This window comes from Amblyomma americanum, chromosome 5 (assembly GCF_052857255.1).
Source record: "Amblyomma americanum isolate KBUSLIRL-KWMA chromosome 5, ASM5285725v1, whole genome shotgun sequence".
In the NCBI taxonomy this organism is placed as follows: domain Eukaryota; kingdom Metazoa; phylum Arthropoda; class Arachnida; order Ixodida; family Ixodidae; genus Amblyomma; species Amblyomma americanum.
This window is the reverse complement of record NC_135501.1, coordinates 58,038,280-58,057,904: the sequence shown is the minus strand read 5'-3', so window position 1 is coordinate 58,057,904 and position 19,625 is coordinate 58,038,280.

Here is a 19,625-nt window from a genome sequence, read left to right as displayed (position 1 = left end):
AAATCATAGCAATAGCAGTGTGATGCATTCGATCCAAAATCAGTCAAAACCTTCAACATAAAAGCGAAACAAAAATAAAATAAAAACTAATAGAAGCCACAGCAACAGCCCCACCCAGGTTTGGGAGAGAATTCTTGGCGGCTAAAATCTTCATAAAAACATTTCAAGGTAGCAAATTTCATTACCTTGCAGAGACACATATCTATCACTAATGCATGTGATCCCCTTCTTTATAATCATGAAGGCCATATCATGATCATAAAAGTGGTGTCACATGGTGAGTGAGGGTTATAAATGTTCCCTTTTCCTTCCAATAAACAGTTGGTAGTGTGAGCATGTGTTGTCTTTTTCTTCATTGTGTTGCCTTCATGCATGACACTGCTTTTCCTACGATTTAGTGGCAATGATATTGCTAAGATTTGTTCGGTTTATCTTTCTTGTATAAGCTTTGTGTAATATTTGTATAAGCTAGTGCTTTAAGCGCATTTTAAGTTAAGCCTTCCACATTTTGTGCTTAATCTTATTTGTAAATTGCATATTACTTCTTACTGGGTTGTGAGCGAGGGTTATCAATTTGCCCCTTTTCTTCCAATAAGCAGTGGGTAGTGTGAGCATGTGTTGTCTTTTTCTTCCTTGTGTTGTCTTTGCGCCGCGCCGCCGTTTTTTCAGTCATGCACCAACTCGCCCCACAGGCTGTCATTCTATAGTGACAGCGTACGTCTGCGTGACGCACTCTGCAGCTGGCAGACGTTAAGCTGAACGAAACAATTATCACTACTGTTTGAAGGGCGTGTTTGTCTTACTCATCTGCCAAAAAGCACAGATCGGAGACTGGAGAGTAACGTCGGGTGTTCTATAAACGCGCATTCAAATTGGCGGTGCGTGGCACGGAGATTCAGGTCGTTATATTTTGACTAGGTGAAACCCAAGGCAGCAGCAAGGCGACGCTGCACAATCTTAGGTTTCGGATGACTTTTTTTTTAGCTGCTATGGCTTGTTTGCACTAAAATAAACATTGATTTAAAATAAAACAAGAAATAAAAATCACATCGTTCCTTCAGCGGAAATCGAACTCTAGTCTTCTGTGAGTGGAGCGAGCTCACTAACCACTATGCTACGCAGCGCGCGGGTTCTGCTGCCTTTAAAAGAGCACTTACGGAAGGATAACGTTCCCAGCGCTCCAAGCAGAAATGACCTTTCTTTAGCCTCAATTTTGATACACAGGCGGCAAAGGCGTTTGACACACCCTCTCTTCGAGTTCACTCAATTATGACTGCAAAGGGGCAACCCTGACGGTCTAAGAAGAATAATAAAGCGAGTGTTGTGATCAACAGGGGCACGGGAAGCGGCAAGGACAAAACCAATATGTCTGTGTTCTTCCGCGAGTCGATTCGAGTTCGTACGTCCGTTACGTCCGCACCGAAAAGAGTGGCCACTGTTTTTAAGTGAATGACGGTGTAGCATAGCCTTCGGTATCCGCAAAAAATATTGATGTCGACGCACGCGAAATCGATCAGTGATGGCGACGCCTGTATTTTGTTTGTTGCTCATTTCAGCTAATAAAAGTTTCGTTTTCGACGAGAGTGGTGCCCTTGTGATTAGCACCCGGCACGCTATCGATATAGGCATTTGTTTTCCCTGAGATTCTGTTTATGAGCAAACGTGGTGAGTCCATTCATGCTTGAAGACTGTTTGCAGAATGGGTATCTTTTGCAAAGTTCTGTGCAAAAAGTGTCTGACTAAGCGCAAATTCACTGAATATAGGAATAGCATGTCCTTTGAAGCCTTTTTTCTTTGCAACTTCTTGGCATATTTTTCATGTGTTGTATGAGATTCGCAAAAAAAAACATGAAAATTAGGTCCTCATGAAAACTAAATCGTTTACCGCATTTCTCTTGCAGTCCACTGTTTGCACGAATTTGTGCAATGAGGGCTAATTAATTAAAATAAAGCTCATTCTACTATCTTTTAAATTATCGCCTGCTGATTCTTTCATGCCTTGCGTTACCTACAACCGCACTTTGATGTCACAGTCATCATTTGTCTGATGGAACCGAAACCAGAACAGCGCGAGAAAGAAATTAGATTATAAATTATTTAGCGGTCGTAGGAGAACACCACATGGTAATGGAAGTAAAATAATGTTTTAACCATTATTACAAAGTAAAAACGACCGAATGTCTTGTAACAAATAACAGGCGTAAAGGTGCAGGGTGAAGAATAATTCGCACGTCAACCTAGATACTTAGAATACAACACAGCAGTCAACCAAAGTAAAAGCAAAGATGATGGAATGGGGACCAACAATCAACCGGAGAAGAGGCAAGGTAAAGCAATAAAAATTCCAGGCCATGACAAGGGATAAAAACAATGATGAGGGAAGCAACAATAAGCGCATAAGGACGAAAATTACAAACCAAGAAATGATTGAAACTACGGCCTGATAAAACTGACAGCAAAGGTTAAAAAGCCGCAAAGGGGAAACTTCAAGGTGACCTTCCAGGAAAGCGATGGTTTTTTTCAGGCCGCATTTTCAGTCATTTCTTGGTTTTTAATTTCTGTCCTTATGTGCTTATTGTCGCTTCCCTCACCATTATTGTTACCCTTTGTCATGACCTAAAATTTTAATTGCCTCCTCCTTTGCCTTTACTCTTGTTGATTGTTGGTCCCCATTCCATCACCTTCGCAATTACTTTTGTTGGCTAGTTTTGTATTCTCACTATATAGGTTCTCATGTGGGTTTTGCCTACCCTTCACCTTTACGCTTGATATTTGTTACGAGACATCCTGTCTTTTTTACTTCCTTGATTTGTTTTGTTTGTTTGTCTTTCACAGGTAGCCCATTGTGGTGCGTTATCAGGTTACCCTGTCCCACCTGGCCTCCAGCATTGATGCAGGATTTTGACGAGATTTTCATGTTTTTTCAAACCCTTGTTTATTTCTACCTGAGCGAGTGACAAAACTGGGCATGTCCCACGGTTCTTGCCTTTCTAGTCCATGCTCCGCTTCATCAATAAACAGTTCGCAGTCTGCACGCATGGCGTTGTGTTATCTTTGCCGTTCATCCGTATCAATTTGCACAGTTTTTTGCCTTCTTGAAACATTACTGAGCGGTGCACTTCAATAATTCCATCGCTTATTTTCGCATAAAACTTGTAACATTTTGTTCAGTATTAATGCATTCCTTTGCATATTTTACTTCGCCTGTTATATTCTAGAAGATTCCCTCTGCAGTACTCCTGTACTTTGGAACCTGCTCCTGTAATGTTCTGATTGTATTCATACTAATTGTACATGTTTGTAATGGTGGTGTGTATTGTGATAATGTGTGGAATGCATCTACAAAAAAAAAAGTCTGGCTGCGTGCGGGGCGAGCCAGGGTGCCTGTTTGGAGGACCGTAGTGTTCGGTGGTTTTGTTCCGTGCAAGACTGTGGTGCTGTGCTGGGCAACACATTATTTTTTTTTAACTCTGCATTTGATAAGCTCGGCAGGTCTAGCATGATTGCCATCTGACACCCACTTGCTGCCCCCAACCAGGCCATGTCATTGATATCCACTGCCAGCCACTGCCTGCTGTCCACCCACAATGCCCGTCAGCACGTGCAATGCCTCCGACTGTAATCCTTGCATAGCAGCAGCTAAGCTTATTTTCTGACAGTTGCTCTTTTGTAAATTTCATTTCATGCTAATACGCTTGTTTTGTGTATGCATATATGCACTCTTTGGTCTGAGGCTCCTGACTAGACCTGGGCTCCTGTCATACCTTCACAATGCCATGGCTGTGTTAAAAATAAACTGGGACATGAATTAGATATGTACCAACTAGCCGAAGTTTACAGATGTCTAAATCTGGCAAACTTGTCCTACAGTATAAAATACACACTCAACACTGACAAAGTGGCTTCAACATAGAGGAGTGAAGCAGGTCATTCCCCAACTGATCCTTGGGGCCAACTAGTCCTAGGATCCCGACCAATCCTAAGGTCCCGACCAATACTAAGACCTGACCAATATAGGTGCCCCGATTGAAATAGGTTATAGGCCCCGTTCCATAATCCCGGTTTCTGAACCCGTTCAAGCCTATAAACATTTTTTCAGTAGGGTAACGCCGCGAATTGTAGCCTTTTATGTCACCATGAGGCTCCATTTTTTTTTTGTGAAAGGCGTCAACAAATCAAATCTGAAGAAGCGCTACTCCACCAAGCACCTCAAGCTCAGCAGGTTGACCTTAGTGGAGGGCTTGCCTATACAGATTGTTAACATAAATGCATGTGCACAAACTGAGTCCGTGTGTTTCTTTCTTGCAGCATAACGCTACAAACCCCCCACCTTTGCATGGTCTCTTAAACTAAAGCAGTTGTTCTGCCGTTTGTTTGAAGTTTCCCTCTTTGCCTTCTGCTTCAGTGCTTCTGTTGGTTCATTTCTAGAGCTGATTCATATGGTGGCGATAAGCTCTTGAGAATAAATTGCTTGTGTGGGAGTATTGCAGGACTCATATTTGTTTATTCCATGGATGGATTCAATCTGCACATATGGCATGAATGTACCATCCAAGGTGAGTAATTAGCTTCTTTTTGTCATATCATCCAGTTCTGGGTGCTAATAATTTGCCCAAGTTTTGAGTTCTCCAATATCCTTGTGAAAGGTTGTACCAAAGGTCAGGGAGCGTGTAGTGTAAGTACTAATTAGATAAAAGCAATTAAAACCGTCGCGCGACTGCCGAGTTTAAATTTCATTTTTAACGTGTTTATTACCGGAGCCACATTTCAGTGGTGGATACAGACACACGAAGTTCGTTTCAGCTGGCGGTTTCGGTCTACAGTATGCACTTTGCATTTATTTTCTTCGCTGTAAACTAAAAGTATGGAATGAACATTCACAAACGGTAATTTTGAAGAAAAGCACTTGCGTGCGCCTCCGTCAAACGCGAGCCATTCGCTACAGTAGTTTCACCTACAGTAGAACACCATCGCGAGGACAGCTTTTCGATGCACTGTTCCTATTAAGAAGCAGCTTAGCTTTTGTATTTTTGTTGAAGAGCTCTGATATTTTTGTTCTCAACTTTGTTTAGGTTCCCTCAAAACTGCTGGGCGTGTCCGCCCTCAAAGATCTTGTAGCCGGGGTGGATACTGGTAGTAAATAAACTGGTAACTTGTGGCGTGAACCATCCTGAAGTGCCACATGGGCTGTGAGAATTGTCGTAATGAAGGAATGCAGGATAAGTGAGGCCACCTGACGTTCCTTAACTTGTGTTTGGTATGGCAGATTACACAGCAATTTTTAACGTGATAGTGTTAGAGAAACGGGTCTCGTCTTCGGTGTCTTTTTGGCCGTGAGCTAAAAATTAGCGGAAAATCCTTAGCGGAGCAACCTAGATTTGGCATGTGGGCATCCTACATCACGGGGCCTAGTGATTTCATCCGCATCTGCTTACCGGTGTGACATTCTTTGTGTGCTACGAGGTACATTCCTTGTGTGTGCTACGAGGTACATTCCTTGTGTGTGCTACGAGGTTCCACGGTCGACGGCGCGGCGTAGACGGAGACCCAGATGACAGGCATCATCAATTACCTAGCCATGCTCGTTGAGAGTGACAACCAGAATGAAGGGGTTTAAGCCCAACCGGACCCGCCGCCGCCGCCGCGGGGAAACAGGCTTTATCCTCCCCAATTGGCGTGGCGGTTTCAGGGGCGGCCCTCCCGGGCACATTCCAGGACAAGGGAACTGTCAGCAAGCCAGAGCGCGCCTTTCCACAGCCGACGCTATGCGCTACCTCGAAGACAACATTCTTTCCCTCGGACTCAACACGTGAGGGGGGCGAGACAATAAGTGCGGTGGTATGTTTGTGCGCCCAAGTGAAAGCCCTAGCCCCCCCTCCTTCCCCTCCGGCGTGGGCGTCCTCACCCTAGGGGGTGTGGAGAAGAGGATATAAAAATCGAGAAGCAGTACGGAAGAGGCACGCTCAGGACGACATCGTTCGCCAAGAGGGCCTTCAGCGCCGAAGCCCGACGGCGTGCAGCTTCTGCCAGCAACCGCTCGAGCCCAACTCCGGAGCCACTCCATCGCCCCCATGAAGTCGTCGGCACGTAAGCTCGGACGCCCCAGCCTCTGATGTATAATCTTAATCATGTGTAATTATTGAATATACCTGTTTGTTTAAACTGAGCCATACGGTGTCTTTTTGCCTCTCCGTCCCGTGTGGACCTGCGCATTATGGGGGTCATCACACTGGTGTCAGAAGTGGGGTCTCAAAAGCAAATGTCCTCTGAATGCTGTGACATTCATGACTTCAAAATTGTAATCAAAAGGAAATCACGGGACTGATTGTGGGACTTTTACCCCATTTGAGAGGCTTGAGGCACTGGAGGGCTTGAAAAAAAATTGTCTGTATCGGAGGGAGCTCCCACTCCACAGCCGTCGCTCGGAGCAAGCATGCTGGCATTAGGAAGTGTCATTCCGACGTTTACGGGAGATAAGACAGGGGTTCCAATCTGCGATTTCTTTTCCATGCTAGAAGAGATTGGGAAAATGGGGGGATGGTCCGATGCTCAAATGCTGGGAATGGCGAGGTGTAAGATGGCAGGAGCTGCTCATGATTTTGCAAGGCGAGACGAAAAGGTAAAGTCCACAAAATCATTTGCGGCATTTAAGAAGCTTGCGTTTGAGCATTTCGACACTGAACCACGTCACGTGCGGGTACAGAGGTTCCGTGACGCCGAACAGATGGTAGGGGAGGACGTGCGAACGTTTGCGCCACGGCTTCAGCGCTTAGCGCGCGATACGTTAAGCAGGGAGGAGGAAGGAGACCAGCTAAAAAAGAAATACGCGGAGGATATACTTAAAGAGGAAATGACCGCTTTGTTCGTGGCTGGCCTGCAAGACCCCGTGCGCCGGTTCGTGCTCTCGCGCAAGCCGAGCAATTTCGACCAGGCCGTGGAGGCCGCATTGGATGAGGAACAAAATGAGGCGTTAACGACAGCCGCAGCGAGAGTACGCGTCATAGAGAGAGCGGTGCTCAACCCTGAGGTTGCTCTCTTGACAGAGCGGTTAGATCGCTTAGAACTGCTGCTATCTCAGCAGGTAGAATGCCAGGTTGAAGCGCGCGCTCAACAGCGCCCATTCGCTGGAAACCGGAGACCGCCACAAAGCTACAGGCGCGGTATGCGAGATTTTGAAGAAATCGTATGCTTCGCTTGCCAGGGTCGCGGACACATCGCCAGGTTCTGCCAAAACGTGCGCCGTGGGGAGCCACAAAGAGAAGCAGGCGAGACACGCCCTAAGCAAGCCTACAGTGGGGCTCCAGATACCGAGACAAAAAACTAGTTAGTCCTCCCCAGCCTGAGGAGCGTGGGGAGGGAGCAGTAGATGATGAGGTGGTGGTAGTTTGTGTGGCCGACGAGGCATGCCCTGTTGTGCGTTGCAAGTTAAATGGTTGTTGTATGGAATTGTTGATAGATACGGGGTCAAATGTGACATTGCTTAAGGAGAGCAGTTTTAACACGCTTCGAAGGAAGGGGGACCGCGAGGTGTTGGAAGCGTCTGGTGGTATGGCAACCAAATTTGTAGGCATAACGGGGGATCCTCTTGGCATAAGTGGACTCTACCGGTTACACTTCTCTCTCGGCGGAATTGCATTGGAGCACCCCTGCTACGTATGCCCGGACACGGTGTCTCTGCCAAACGGAGTGTCAGGTATATTAGGGCAGGATTTTTTGAGAAAAGGGAAGGTAGTAGTCTCATTCTCTGAGGAAGAGGTTAATGCGGGCGGCTCAAAAGTTCCGTTTTTGAACAGAAAAGGGGCTGAGATTCGCATTACCGATATTGACACCCGTCAAACAGTGGGATCATTGGAGAAGGTATATTCGCGGGTTGCCGTCAGGCTGGTCGAGGAGGCGGTCGTCCTTCCTTGGTCGGAGCACATTTTGTACGCGTTTGTGCCTTCAGATGTAGAGAGCGGCGCCGTGGGAGTGCTTGAGCCGGTCGACTCTCTCAGCAATGGCCTGAAAGCAGCCGCGTGCCTCGTGACAGTTAATGACGCCCACAGAGTGCCCCTACGGGTGGTTAATTGTAGCCAGCAGCCACTGAGCCTTCCCAAGAACAAAACATTGGCTTTCTTCACCTCTGCGATAGAGCAACGTGAGCCCACCGATACGGTACTCGCAACTGTAGAGCATGCTAGTCCTTCGGCTGCTCCAAAGGTGTCGTTCGATCTTTCTCACGTAAAATCCAGGGAGAGGGAGGCTCTGGCTGGTTTGCTGAACGACTACTCGGAGGTATTCGCCGCGTCCAACCTGGATTTGGGCTGCTGTGGCGTTATAAAGCACAGGATAGAAACCGGCACTTCATCGCCCGTTTACCAGCGTGCGTACAGGATTCCTTACTCCCAACGTGAGGAGATGGAGCGGCAGGTGCAGGACCTGATTGATCGCGGCATTGTCGAACACTCAAAGTCATCCTGGGGAGCACCAGCACTATTGGTGGAAAAGCCAGATGGCTCGTATCGATTGGTAGTGGACTACCGCAAACTAAATGCCGTAACTCGCATCGATCCATACCCCATCCCCAATATACAGGAGACGCTTTCTCAGCTGGGCTCTGCCAGGTACTTCACGGTAGTGGACATGGCGGCGGGATTCTGGCAGATAGCAATGGATCCGGCAGATGCCGAGAAAACGGCATTCAACACGCCCTCAGGGCACTATGAATGGAAAAGAATGCCGATGGGTCTGGCCAACAGCCCTGCTGTCTGGCAGAGAACCGCTGATGTTATCCTGGCAGGTCTTCTGGGGAGGCTGTGCTTCGTGTATATGGATGACATTATCATATACAGTGACAGTTTTGAGAACCATTTTCGCGATATTGAGCAGGTTTTGGTGCGACTAAGAGGAGCGGGTCTCAAGCTGAAGCCCTCTAAGTGTCAATTCCTCAAAAACGAGGTGAAATACCTCGGGCACGTTGTTTCAGCTGACGGCGTGCGACCGGACCCTGAGAAACTAAGGTGTGTCTCGGAATTTCCATCCCCGACTAGCGTCCGCCAGGTCCGGCAGTTTCTAGGCCTGGTCGGTTACTACCGAAGGCACATAGAGGAGTTCGCCAAGCTCGCTAAGCCGCTCACCGCCTTAACAGCCAAAAATGTCGCCTTTCGCTGGGACGAAAACGCGGAGAATGCTTTTGGAGCCCTGAAAAGGAAGCTAATGAGTGCACCGCTGTTGCGCCACCCGGATTTTAATTTGCCCTTCGTTATGGCCACAGATGCGACAAAGTTCGCAGTTGGTGCCGTGCTATCTCAGGTTATCGAGGGCAAAGAACATCCCGTTGCTTTTGCTAGCCGACAGCTGAGCCCCACAGAGCAAAAGTACGGAGCTACGGAAAGGGAGTGCCTCGCCGTTGTCTGGGCAGTAAAGCACTTCAGATGCTACCTTTACGGCCGCAAATTCAAGCTAGTCACAGACTGCCATCCTCTGAAATGGGTGATGAGTGTCAGGGACCCTAGCTCGCGACTCGCTAGATGGAATCTACACCTGCAGGAATACTGCTTTGAAGTTGAGCACAAGTCAGGAAAGACGCATCTGAATGCTGATGCACTCAGCCGCACAGCTGCCGTGGCAGCTATAGATGAGTTTGTCCCCGTAGTCGACCCCGCCGAATTACGCACAGAGCAGTGCAAAGATCCTGACCTGAAGCGAATAATCGAAAGCTTAGAGGGCGCACCGTCTCACCCCGAACAGCTAGGTTATTTCATTGGCAAAGACGGCACCCTGTGTCGGAGCACGAGGCCAACCAGGAAAGGGAGACCAGAGAAAACCGCTTGGGAGAGAGTCGTCATACCTCGGTCGTGGACAGAAAGGGTTCTTCGCGCGTTTCACGATGCGCCATGCGCCGGTCATTTTGGCGTAGCGAAGACACGCAAGCGTGTGGAGCGTTTGTACTTTTGGAGTGGCATGCGACAGGATGTTAGAGACTACTGTGCGAAGTGTCATTCCTGTCTCGAAAGAAAAACACCCAACGGACGAAGACCAGCTCCAATTCAGCCGTTCCCTGAGGTTTCGGCTCCCTTCGAGCGGACAGGTATGGACATAATGGGCCCATTGCCCACGACCACTTCCGGAAACAAGTACATTTTAGTATTTGTCGATCACCTTTCAAAATACGCGGAAGCGGTAGCACTCCCAGATCAGAAGGCAGACACGGTTGCAAGATCATTTGTCGAACAGATCGTGCTCCGACATGGACCCCCGAGGCAACTCTTGACAGATCGGGGAACGAACTTCGTGTCGCAGCTAATGAGGAGAGTTTGCGAGCTGCTTAAGATCGCTAAGAAGCAGACAACACCGTACCATCCGGCTTGCAACGGCGCGGTGGAGCGACTGAACCAAACCGTGGCCGGGTTCCTGTCGCATTTTGTTTCGCGCGACCAGCGGGACTGGGACTTGTGGCTCCCGTATGCAATGTTTGCCTACAATTCCGCAGCACACGAGAGCACGGGCGAATCGCCATTCTTTCTTCTCTACGGCCGAGACCCGGACCAGCCTAGTGAAGTGCCAGAGGGCCCCCGTCGTGTCCCATACGCTTCACTGGACGACTATAAGGTGGAGCTAGAATCGCGCTTGCAAGTGGCGAGGGACATCGCAAAGGAGGCCTTAAAGAAAGCGGCGAAGCGCAGGAAGGAGGTGCACGATCGCAGTGCTAGAGACGCGCCGTTTAATGTGGGGGACAGCGTGTACATTGAAAACTGCCAAAGGCAGATTGGGCTAGCTCGTAAGTTCCAGACGAAGTGGAGAGGACCGTGCGAGGTTGTCGAGAAGCTTTCTCCGGTAAACTTCAGAGTCCGGGACGTGAACCGGCGCTTGATAAGGATACACGCAAATCGCCCCAAGTCGGCACCGGTTCAGTATTCACGAAATGAGGAAAGGGAAAGCGCGGATTTTGATGGGGACAGAAGTGAAGCGGAGCGCGCAGATAGTTCGCAAGAAACGCCCTCTCCTGCATTTCTTCGGCAGGCGCCAGAGGTGACGGCCAGAATGCCACAGGATTTACTTCATGCATTGCTAGAAGAAGAAGCGCGCGAGGTTGCCGCGCAGATAACGCCAGGAGAGGCTCCTGCCACGAGCCCTCGCGAGTCCCAAAGCAGACAAAGGGTCACAGACTTACTTAGTATGACTCATGAAGGCCGATATCCGCTGCGAAATCGGAAAGCTAAGTCGGACTAATGGTGTAAACAGAGCGGAGTTGTGAACTGGTCAGAATTGTGTAATGCTGCAGCTCATAACATTGCTATATGCGTATGTGTTAAGTTATCGGAGTTAGTAGTTAAACCTTTCTGTCATTAAGTAACACCTTCACAGGAGAGCATGCGGAGCGCATGCAGAACCTGCCCTACTTCCTTTCGTTATCTATATTTTTGTCTGTGCCGTGATCGTGCTAGAAGTGGGAGCTCCTTTGTAACTGTGGTAAATTTATTTCGTCCAGTTTGGACTAGAAAGGAGAGGCTTGGGTGCTGAGTTTCATGTTTATCTGTAAAAGAAGATCAGTGCTGCCCCTGGAGACGCCAGTTATGACAGCGGAGGCATATGGTGTTGTGCAGTGGTGTTGAGTGCAGCAAAAAGTGTTTTGTCGGACGCACTGTGCGAGGCGATTCAGAAAGACAAGGGGAGCTGCAGGGACTCAAATGTTCGGAGAACATTCTTCTGGAGGGTGAGCGAGTGTGACATTCCTTGTGTGCTACGAGGTACATTCCTTGTGTGTGCTACGAGGTACATTCCTTGTGTGTGCTACGAGGTTCCACGTTCGACGGCGCGGCGTAGACGGAGACCCAGATAACAGGCATCATCAATTACCCAGCCATGCTCGTTGAGAGTGACAACCAGAACGAAGGGGTTTAAGCCCAACCGGACCCAACCGGACCCGCCGCCGCCGCCGCGGGGAAACAGGCTTTATCCTCCCCAATTGGCGTGGCGGTTTCAGGGGCGGCCCTCCCGGGCACATTCCAGGACAAGGGAACTGTCAGCAAGCCAGAGCGCGCCTTACCACAGCCGACGCTATGCGCTACCTCGAAGACAACATTCTTTCCCTCGGACTCAACGCGTGAGGGGGGCGAGACAATAAGTGCGGTGGTATGTTTGTGCGCCCAAGTGAAAGCCCTAGCCCCCCCTCCTTCCCCTCCGGCGTGGGCGTCCTCACCCTAGGGGGTGTGGAGAAGAGGATATAAAAATCGGGAAGCAGTACGGAAGAGGCACGCTCAGGACGACATCGTTCGCCAAGAGGGCCTTCAGCGCCGAAGCCCGACGGCGTGCAGCTTCTGCCAGCAACCGCTCGAGCCCAACTCCGGAGCCACTCCATCGCCCCCATGAAGTCGTCGGCACGTAAGCTCGGACGCCCCAGCCTCTGATGTATAATCTTAATCATGTGTAATTATTGAATATACCTGTTTGTTTAAACTGAGCCATACGGTGTCTCTTTGCCTCTCCGTCCCGTGTGGACCTGCGCATTATGGGGGTCATCCCACCGGATTGTGAGGAAACTGCTTACCGTGCAAGTGGAAGTTAAACTAATGATTGGTAGTGATAGGTTGATTGGGAAGAGCAGCCTGCCCGCTATGAGAGGTGGCAGTTAAATTAATGACTGGTCGCGAGAGGTTGCTCAAGGAAAGCAACCTCGGTGTCGCAAGCCCCATGGTTGGCAGCATAGCCAACGCCGTCCACTCGCGCACCGCTTAGCCGCTACACCACTGCAGTCATCCTATTTGACTCCCTGCCTGCCCTCTTGCTGCTACAACGCTCTCACGACAGGCAGACCACGGTGGCCAAGCTGAGAGCCCCCCCCTCACGTCCATAAAGAATGCCGGCCATCCCCTGCCGCAGCAATTGCTGCGCTCCCATGTTGGCATCCCCGGGAACGAGGAGGCAGACCGATTGGCAAAGGCAAAGGCTGCCCACAGTAACGGCGACCTAGTTTCTCCAACTGTCACCCAGGTGGATTTCACCCGGCCCGCCCTTCAGCACGTAGTGGTGCCCCTCCACCCAGACCACCGTCTAACCTGAGGTGGCCGCTTCCAGCGCCTACCCGTCCAGCCCGCATGTACCACCATTGAGGGGCCCTCTCCCTCACCGGCACCTCCTGTGGAGCAGACGAGACCCTGGGCCACCTCCTGTATGCCTGTCCCACCCTTGAATCGGCCCGCAGTCCTATGATGAGAGGCTACAGCCTCCTGGGCCTACCGTGATCAACAGATCAAGACCTCCTCTTTCCTTCCTGCAGCCAGGTGCAAGCCTTTCGGCTCCTGCTGGGGTATCTCCAGTCAACTGGACTGGATTTCATGGTGCTAGGTGCCGGGAAGATGAAGACCGGGCATCTTGGGCCGCCATGCGCCAGTGGCCAACGCGCGCGCAAAGCTGCTAAATACCCCCCCTCCCCTCCTATCCCATTTCGCGACCCCCTCTCCAAGCAGTGCACCCTGAAAAGGGCGGCAGAAAGCCAGTGTACCCCAGACGTAGTCCAAAGTCGTAGTAGTAGTAGTAGGAAGCCTGCAAGCGATCTAACAATGTAAAGTGGAGTATGACAACTTCCGCACATATGACTTTAAGCTCCTTAATGCTATCACGTCATGCCACCCCCCCTCCGATCTCATTTTGCCACCCCCGTTCCAAGTAGTGCACACGGAAAAGGGCAGCAGAAAGGCAGTGTACCCCACACGTAGTCCCAAGTAGTAGTAGTCGTAGGGGTAGTTGGAGGGCTCCAAGGGATCTAACAATGTAAAGTGGAGAATGACAACTTACGCATATATGAGCTTTAACCCATTAACGCTATCACGCCATACCCTTCAGGCGAACCTTAAGTGCCGCTCCAGTTTTTCTATTTCATCGCCATCGAAATGCGGCCGTCGCAGCTGGGGCCGTGCCGGTGACCTTAAGATAAGCTTCCGAACTTGAGTCATTTCGGCACAATTGCGGTTGCCGCTGCAGCAAAGATAACCATGCACCTTATAGATGAATAGTAGCAGAACAGGCTTTGCCAGGTATGGTTCGAGACCCTGAAAACAGAAATGTCAGCGGCCCCAGGTAAAGGTTCGAGAAAGGCTTCCGCAATTGCGCCCATGTGTGCCTGTATTATTAAGACAGATTATTTCATGACCAAGAATCCTTTCATTGAATATACTGAGACCTTCGGGTGCTGGCGACGCTGTTTTGTTTGAATAAGCTTCAGTACAGCGTTGTACCACCTAGCGGCAAGAGAAGCAGCGTACGCTGCTTGTGAGTGTGCGCGCTAATCCGTGATCGTCTTTGTAAGCATGTAGCAGTACCTGGCCACTGTGTTATACAAGTGATCGAGAAGCAGATGACATGGTGTTGGAGACTGATAGCAGTGCATTGTGTAGATTGGCTTGAGATCACTGTGGCAGCCGATCTAGAATCGTAGAAAATTACGGCAGCATTTTGCTTAAGCTGAGAGTTGGCAGTGCGCAGTTGAAGGACTGATTTCTGGGGCAGGCTTCTGAGGCAGCTTTGCGCGCAATAGGGCAGGTCTTCAGCTCGGAAAATCAGCTGAAATCGTTTGCTTTCCTTACACATTTGGTGCAGTAAACGTACACATTCCTTAGCCGAGACAAGCGAACGGAGTTGATAATAATATTACCGACTGAGTAGCCTGATTAAAACAAGATATGCGGCCTGCTTGCATTCAGGAAACATGGTCGGGCAGGGCTTGCAATTGCTGTTGGACAAAAGCGAAGTTGTACTCATTTGCAGCGTACATGTCAGGTATGTTCTCGATAATGTCCACGAAACTTTCAATGCGTATTCATTACTACGTAGCAAAAGTTTTGAGCGTTTCTTTTATCCTGGCTCCGTTATACAAATAAATGCGGATTTGTACTTCCCGAAGTGGGAAAGAGCAGGGGGTGCCTAACTTCAGGATGCGTCATGATGTCAGCACTGATGCGGGTGCCACACGTTCAAAAATTCCTCCATGCTTTTGCGCTCATTGTGTCTTCCACGCATTTTGCAAGCGCTTCTGTTCTTTAAAACCTGCTCCAAATTTACATATTTAAATATTAGTGGCAGGCTGCCTATTACGTTAGGCTACTGAGACGAACTCCCGGTGGAAGTAACTGCCTTAATTCAAGCTTTAAATAAAGAAAAAATGCAAAACGCGCATGATTTCACATCTCGTTACAAGTTAAAAAACCATAGACACACTTAAGGAGTGAGAACCCGCCCCCTTCCCCACACATACACTTTCACACACAGTTTAAAGGATCCCAAATCCCCACAAAGTGGTGCGACTTGTAGCCCACATAATTGCTTTGTTACGCCAATTTCGAAAAATCGATCCAGCGCACCTTGGCTTCGTGCATAGTTTTAAGCATTCGACAATACTCATGGCCATCAGTAATCTGAATTTCGGGACCGATGATGCTCTTCCCAAGGAACCTATCCCTACCAATCATAAGTTCAAATTTCACCTGTCACGGTGGTCAGTTTTCTCTCCCCGGTGGGCAGGTTGTGATGACACCGCACGCTCATGTGACCGAGGTTGCCCACTTGTCTCTTCTGTTGCTCACTGGGCACCATCTGCCAGAGACACGACCGTGATTTTAACACAATATCCTTCAAAGCCCCGTTACGCAGACAACCCGGCAGGGCGTTGTCGGCGTTGTGAGCGGTAAGTAGGGTGGCGTTGGTTGGTCCAGGTGTCAAACCGCCGAAGAAGCATCCTAGGTGGGCTCCATAGCTCATTGGACCTTGTGGCAACGTACCAACGTACCCACCGGATTGTGGGCAAGCTAGCCCCCTCTCTGGTGGCAGTTAAACGAACGGCTGATCACGAAAGGTTGCTCGCGACGATTAACCTGGGTCGTGTGAGACCCACCGATGGTAGCACATATCAGAAAAAAACAGCGCACAAAAGACAGAGAATCACAGGAAAGACAGGGGATGAGCGTTGACTCAAAAATAAGCCTTTGTTCATAAAGCCTCGGTTATATAGAGAATGAAGGATGGCCGCACCTGCCATCGCAGGGCAGCAGTACTTCTCAACACCTCTGCACCATTGCGCAAGGAATGGTATGAGGACGCCCAGGGACATATGAATGCAAAGTTGAGGGTGACCAGTGGCGCATATAAGGGCATTATCTCATGAAAGTCATAACGTCATATCGTTAAGGCGGAGCTTAAGTGTCGTTTTCATTTTTTTTTCGCTCACAACGCCGACGCCATCAGCGCCGACACGGGATTTCCTTTGTAAAGAACCTCTACGAAGACCTAGTGGGTGGATACGTGTCTGCTTCTAGGTCTGTGTTTTCGCTTTTCGCTGTCTTCTCGTGTGTGGCGTGGGTAGGACAGTGCCCTCCGTGCGACCGAATGCTGACGACGCCCCTACGGAGAAATTCCCGGCACGGCGGGCGCATTCTCAAGTGAGAAAACCCAACCGGAACCCTCAGGGGCAAGCTAGGCTTAGCTCGGCGCTGCCGAGCGAGGCCGCGCTACGCGTCTGCATGGATTCTGCGTTGTCGACGACGGCTACGCGGATGCCCGCTGTGTTGCCACCTGACGCAGCCTCCACGTCCACGCAATCGTCAGCGCCTCTAGGCCTCCAGCCTGCGCCGTCTTCCGATGCTACGACTTTGGCCTGTGACATGGACTGCTCTACCGCCTCCGTGCCCGTGGCACTCCCTCAAGAAACTGTGCCCGTCGCGCCAGTTCAGTATTCCCACCAAGGGCCGTCACCAGCGTCTGAGCCTCCTCCACAGATGCCTCCCGTGAGTCAAGGCTCTCTTCCGCCTGCTGCGAACTCGTTCCGCGTTACCATCAAGCCTACATTGCGCTTTGATATGACTGCCATCCCTGCCCGGAATGTTCAAGCCACAATTGACCATGCCCTTGGCTCTTCGAACTACTGCGGGTTTGTCGTCCATCGCCCATCGAACACCATCACGGTAAACTTGTCATCCTTGATGGACGCCCAGAAACTTTGCGCAGTTACGCGGATCCCCCTGGATGACAGCAAGCATGTCCCGGTGCAAATATATTTTGCATCTGGTCCTGACACACTCCGCTGCATGGTTTATCATGTCGACAGCACGAGCCCTCCCGAGGAGGTGCGCGCAAATATTCGCTGCTCAACTCATGTTGTACTGCAAGCACGGCCTATGGGTCGCCGGGGCTCATACCTGCTCATCCTGCAAGGCCCGTTGACTCTCCCGAAGTACCTTACTTACTACGGTGCGATCGTCAAACCACAGCCCTTCCGACCTCGTCGTATTTTTTGCTATCACTGCCACAAAGAAGGACATATGCAAAATACCTGCCCTAATCCCGCAGCTGTGGCCGACATGAATGAACCAACAGCTCATTGTGCCCTCTGCAAATCGCCGGACCATGACATTCGCTCCCCCGCTTGTCCAAAGAAGAAGCAAGCGAAGAAGTTTCACAAGTCGCCTGCAAAAATGGATGTCCCTACAAGTAATCGCTTTGCAGCTCTCGCATGTGACGACAACGACTTCCCTGAACTTCCTTTATCTGAGCCTGCTGCTCACCATACGTCTCCTCGCCAGCGTACATATGCACAAGCGGCTCACCTTCCCGGATCAAATGGTACGCCCAAACGTCCAGTGCATCCATCACATGTGGATACTACAGATGAAGACACAGCTTTAGACAATGCAATCGCGGAGGCTCGCCGCCGACTAGACGAACTCACCCAGCGCCGGGAACAGCGTCGTTCTCAATCCTCTCGAAGAATTCTCATAACTCGGGAGCAATCATCAGAGGAATCACCTAGGGTAAGCACTGGCCCACAATCAGGTGCCGACCACCTGTTAGCCGTGACTACCCCGACAGTGGACAAGATATTAGCGCTGATGAAGCAGGTGACATCCCTCATCGTGGAAGCTCTTCGGCCTCGTCATGGATAGCGCATCATCATCGGTGGTGGTGCAGTGGAACTGTCGAGGTTTCGCTAATAAGGCCTCTGAAGTGAACATCCGCCTTCGCGACGGAAAGCTGAGGGCATGGGCGTTCCTACTGCAAGAGCATAATGCACTCCCACGCCTTTCAGGTTTCTGCGCATACCATTCACCATCTATCCCTGATCGCCGTTGCACCGCCTCCTCCCTCAGCCCAGGTAAATCTGCAATTTATATTCACAGTTCAGTTCCGCACACACCGCTCGACCTTTCACGGTGGTGCAACACACGTCAAGAGGTTGTCGCCCTTCTCGTAAAACCTGCACGCACACCCCTTATTCTAGTTTCTTTTTATACTCGTCCTGGCTCCGCATCTCCCAATCTGGGATGGGTTCGTTTTCTACGTTCTACCAACTCGGGTATCCCTATTCTAGTTGGCGGTGACTTCAACGGCGCACACACTGCGTGGGGTTACCCATCGGATTCCTCAAGGGGTTCACACATCCAAGGGAGCTTTTCAGATCATTCCTTTCAACTTTTAAACCACCCGAATACTTCTACCCGCCCACGAGGTGGCCCGTATTCACCTGATTTGACTTGGTGGTTAGGCCCCGGTAACCCTCGTTGGGCTGTTGATTCTGATACTTGGGGTAGCGATCACAGCCCTATTTTTATCTCCCTCACGCCTACGCGTCTACGAAAAATACGCCGCACTGTACGAATAACATCATGGGATTCTGTACGCGCAGACAACCATTTATCTACATTCAACCCCTCTTCAGCATTGTCTACTCTATCTGATGTTCTCGCTACTCACACTATTACCACTACTGTAAATGAAGATGACCCAAACCCGGACATACATCTCTTGAATCTGTGGGCTCTTCGTCGCCAGGCGGATCTTTACGCTACTCGTCACCCCGATGACCCTTCGGCTCTTCCTACTCTTCACCGCGCTACCGCACGGGCGCGACGCTATGCAAAGCGGCTAGGCAGGCAACGCTGGGCTGCATGGTGTGCCCGCCTGTCCTCTACGCAGGGCAATCGACATCTTTGGAGAGTGTTTCACGCCATGGAGCGCCCTTCTCAGGTTGCAGATTACACAGAGAGCATTCGCCTCGCGCTAAATGTGGATGAGGACACATTTGCACAACAAGCGGCCCGTCAATTTTTTCCAAACCATGACTGCACCGCTACATCTCCACCAGACTTATCGGTAACAGAGCCCCCCGATGGGATTACTTCTGACCTCACCATGGCAGAGCTGCTGGCCTCCATTGACCGTTTAAAAACTACTACTACTCCCGGGCACGACGGCATACCTAACTCCTTATTCCGTAACTTGGAAGGGAGGGCTTTGGAAACCTTACTTGCTACTTTTAACGAAGTGTGGCTTTCTGGCATCATGCCGGGAGACTGGAAGCATTCTATTGTGGTTCCAATCCCCAAGTCAGGTCAGCCTCCAGTATCTCTCTCGGCCCTTCGTCCAATTTCCCTTACCCCTACCATCTGCAAGCTTTATGAAAACATTCTAGCCGCACGCTTATCATGGTGGCTGGAATCCCATGATTGTTACCCAGATTCCCAAATTGGTTTCCGCCCACATATTGGAACGGAGGACGGCCTTGCTACTTTGGCTGCTGACGTGCTTGACCACTCTCCACAGAGTCACCTTGTACGAACCGTAATCGCTACAGACATAACAAAGGCATATGATAACAT